This window comes from Chinchilla lanigera, unplaced genomic scaffold (genome assembly GCF_000276665.1).
Source record: "Chinchilla lanigera isolate Chin_1 unplaced genomic scaffold, ChiLan1.0 scaffold00001, whole genome shotgun sequence".
In the NCBI taxonomy this organism is placed as follows: Eukaryota; Metazoa; Chordata; class Mammalia; order Rodentia; family Chinchillidae; genus Chinchilla; species Chinchilla lanigera.
In genome coordinates this window covers 12,626,601-12,631,045 of record NW_004955402.1, presented here as the reverse complement: position 1 = coordinate 12,631,045, position 4,445 = coordinate 12,626,601, and the positions used below count along the sequence as shown (strand labels likewise).

The 4,445-nt window shown below is 43.7% G+C and overlaps 1 protein-coding gene across 4 annotated transcripts in view; it reads left to right on the top strand.

Moving 5' to 3' along the window:
• Positions 1 to 4,445, top strand: part of Osbpl1a (oxysterol binding protein-like 1A) — a 188,574-nt gene that overhangs the window by 87,658 nt on the left and 96,471 nt on the right. The gene's annotated exons all lie outside the window — the stretch shown is intronic.

Genomic DNA, 4,445 nt, shown 5'->3' with positions numbered 1-4,445 from the left:
GCTGGTCTGGAACTCCCAACGATCCTCCTGCCTCAGCCTGCCAAGTGCTGGGATTACAGGCATGTGCCACCAGGCCTCACGTACTTTTTTTTTTTTTTTTTTCCTGGTACCAAGAATCGAACTCACGACCTCATGCTTGCCAGGCAGGTGCTGTGCTGCTGAGCTAAATCCCCAGCCCCTGGCATACTTCTTGAATTCTTGTTTGTTTCTTATGGGTTTTAAAAAATTACTTCTAAACTTTTAGATTATGTGCTTGTTTCTAGTAGAATCCAGATCCCTTCAGATTTACTCTTTGTAATCTCCTGTTTAATAACAAGAAAGCCAGAGAAACCAAACTTGGTAAAACTGTGTCCACAGGGAGAGCAAGCCGGCTCTGAAGGAGGGTTTCTGTGAGTCTGGGCCTTTGCGTCCAGCCTTGTTCCTTCTACTTTGGTGATATGTGGGTGGTTTTTGCTTTTTAGTGGATGCTCTGAAGTGACCTGTAGAGTCCAGGTTTTCACTATGTACATAAATGAAGTGTAATTATAGGAAGATTTTATATGTAAGTGAGACTAGTTACATGGTTGCAAAAATTTGCAGTATATAAGGTAAGTTGAGGAGTTTGTGGTTTGATCTAGTAAAAAGAAACCTACAGGATATTTTTAAGGTAGAATACTTGGAAACGTCACATCAGAGAACGTTAATGCTTTTTTTCCCCTTCAGCCTTGTCTGAAAGTCCCATTCAGAAGGCTGGAAACTGGTTTCCTGACTTTCTGTTTCTGTAGTTTTCGTCATCAGAGGAAGGCCTCGGAAGTGGCTAAACTGTCACATGGCGGCCATGCTTGGTGCCGTCCTCGTTCTGTGAATCATTGAGTTCCCTTGATCTTAGACCAGTTTTTCCAAGTTAGGAACTTGGCTGTTTGAAGCTGGTATAAGCTCACTTATAAAATGTTTTATACTTTCATATCAAACATCCTGACTGCTGAAGAGAGGTGACCCCGATATATGACTGAAGGGTAATGGTGCCACATGTGTGGTGGAATGGAAAGATTCAGACTAAGCTGAAACCATCCGAAGGTTAGAACTTACGTAGCTTCTCTGGGCGAGATGCTGGTTTCACTGAACAGAAATCGTGCTTTCATGTGGATTTAGAACTCTGCCAAGTCACGGTGTCTGATGTGTGTTTAGCTGCCCGTGTTTTCCATCAGTCACTCCGTCACTTTGTGTCGCCCAGCTCCTTTGCTAATGTTTTCATAGCCACTCCAAGTCTTCACCCCTCTCTGGTCCTCTCATCCCTGCAGCTTCCTTATCTCCCTCTACTGAGAGCAAAACTTCGTAACTACGGTAAATTCCATCTGGTCCCTATCCCTATTTTTATCAGCATCAGTTCCCATCCCTTTGTTTCTATCTTCTTTCTTGGAGACCTTGCTCGCAAAACATAGCTCCTGTCTTGAATTCTCTGCTCCCTTCTTTATGGCTTTTATCTGTCCCCGTGCATTTCTTACCAGTTCCATTCTTGACAGTGTGATGCTGCTTCAGCATCTTCCCTCCCCAGCTAGTCCCCTTGCCCTTATTTCTTCTTGCTAAAGCAGAGGATGCTTTTAAATTGTCTTGCTTGTCCTTTGAAGGACTTGGCATTTGACTACGTACTTCCTGCTTTTTGGAATCCTCGGTGCCCTCCATGATGCCTACCTGTTTTGGCTTCTTTATCATTTATGGCTTCTCAGTCACCTTGAAGCGTGTCTTCTTGGTCCTGAACATACGACTTCCCTAGGTTTTTGTAGGTAGCTTTTTCTTAGCATTTCCTCTGAATGATCTCCCTCCCTCCTTTAATGAGAAATCCATGATTACTTAGATATCTACCTTAGACCGTTCCCCAGCTCTTAACCAGTATATCCAGTTTTCTTTTTAAGCATTTACATATAGTTATGTCAAAAGTATCTCAAAGGCAATGTGTCTATTTTTTTATTTTAAAAAATAAAAAGAAAACATATTAACAGACATCCATTTACAAAATAGCAGAAGAACAATACAAATAAAACAGAGTTACAGACAAAGTTGTAGGAAATTAACTGTGTATTACTTACTGATATCTTCAAAGTGTTTTCTCAGGAAAACAAATGAGACATACAAGATCGATCAAACAAGTAATCATTAACTGCTCCTTTCTGTAGAGCAACAGAAGACAGTAGTGCAACTGTTAGCTATCCTGTATATACATACTTACATAATTTCCCCTTCTTTCGCTTCTCTTTTCCCACACCCCAGTTGCCCTTTACTTTTGAGCATTTTCCTTTCGTTTCACAATGTCTGTCATACCTCCTAGTTTTTATTCACTCTTTCAGGTCTTACACTGGTGAGACAATATGATGCTTACATATGCAGGTCTGATTTATTTCACTTACGAGTATGGTCTCTAGTTGTGACCATTCACCTATAAAAGCCTGGAGTTTATCTTTTTTTTAGAGCTGAGTAATATTCTATTATATAAAAGTACCACAATTTTTTTTATCCAATCCTCAGTGGATGGACATTTGGGTTGCTTCCACAATTTACCACTTACAAGTTGCGCTGCTATGAACATAGGTGCACATATATCACTGTGAATATGATGTTTTCAGATCTTCTGGGAAAATACCCAGAAGGGGAATAGCTGGATTAAATGGGACCTCTAGACCTAGTTTGCTGAGGAATCTCCAAACCGATTTCCACAGTGGCTTCACCAGTCTGCATTCCCACCAGCAGTGGAGAAGAATTCTAATTTCTCCACAGCCTCGGCAGCATTTGTTATTGGTTGATTTCTTAATACTAGCCCTTATTACTGGGGTGAGGTGGAATCTCAATGTTGTTTTAATTTGCATTTCTCAAATAACTAATGATGTTGAACATTATCTCATGTATTTATTTGTCAAAGGCAGTGTGTCTAAAACTGAGTTATCCATTCAACTCATGGAAGGTACCACTGGAATCCCGTACTTCTGAGCCAGGCTCACACTGCCTTTGGTATATCCTTTTTCCTCATGCCTACCTTTAATCACGCCCTGTCAGTTTGACTTCCAGTGTTTGAACTGTCACTTCCTTTAATCCTCAACCTCCAGACGCACACACAAATTCCCCACAGGTCGTCTAGTTCTCAGGATTGCTCTGTTGGATGGCTGGGCCACCCTTTCCTAACCCCAGCCTCCACCCTTCAAAACTAGGTTAGGTGTCCTTCCTATCCCAAGAGTTCCTTCTTAGCACAGCTGTATTACTTTATTATCACTGAACTGGAGCTCCTTAAGCCACTGTCTTCTTTTCGTAGCCTAGCACTTGGCATGCAGTAGAGTAGGTGGTTAATTAAATATCTGGGTGAATGAATAATAAATGTACAAAGGAAATAATAGAAGCTTTTGGGTCAGACGAGTCTGGATCTAAACTCTGCTACCTCAACCTCAGGCAAATTTATTTATGGTAGAAATTCCACTTTCCATCTTTGTGTGAAGTGCCTCAGTGCAGTGTGGGGCACACTGCAGGTGCCCAGTAAATTACCTTCTAAAACAAAGTAGCTTTTGTTGTTTATTGTTGTGCTGCCTAGTACTATTTTTGTAAGCTAAATTCATTCTCTAATTTTCAGGGCCTACAGAGAAAGGTTCTGTAGTGCCACATGGGACTTTGCCAAATGGAAGAATAGTTAGCAATTAAAATGTAGAATGAAAGAGAGAAAGTGACTTTTCAAAGACACCATGAAACTTCACAAACTTCAACTCTAAATTTTCCAACTAAGAGCCAGGTGTGGGGGCGCACAGTTGTCAACCCAACACTGGGGAGGCTGAGGCAGGGGACTGCAGCGAGTTTGAGGCCGGCCTGAGCTACACTGGGAGACCCTGGCTCAAAATCAAAAACAAACAACCAAAAAACAAAAAAAAAAAAAATTTTTTTTTTTTTTACCAAGGTCTTGTAGATCTTCGGCATTTTCTATACCTGTAGTGCAAATACAGCGACCACTGATCGCACAGGAACTTAAGCCGGTTGTTGTTCCCCAGAATCTGATTCAACTGACCATCTCCCTTAAGTGTAGCATTTATCTGGGGGGTGTTCCTGTCCGTGGTGCTTTATCCCTAAGCCTCGCTGAGGGGAAGCCTCCTCTCGCTTAAGTAGGTTTCACATTAGCGATCACCGCTGCCTGCCTCCCCGCTCACATCCTGCGCCCGGAGGGTGTAAACAATGCCTAGGAGGACGCTCCAGGCCTCATTTGGAACGAGCCTGCCGCAGAAAGGCGCCGGGGTGTAGGGAGGAGAGGGCTTCTCGCTCCCCCGAGTTCCCGAGGGGCGGGCTGGCCGTTTAAAAGTTGTCCGGGCCGCGTCCGGTCTGCGGGAGGGCCGAGCACAAGGCCCCGCCGTGACCTCGCCGCAGCCTCGCGCCGTCGCGCCCGCCCGGCACAGCCTGGGCAGGTTCCGCACTCGCAGAGCCGCGCCAGGGCTCCGCTC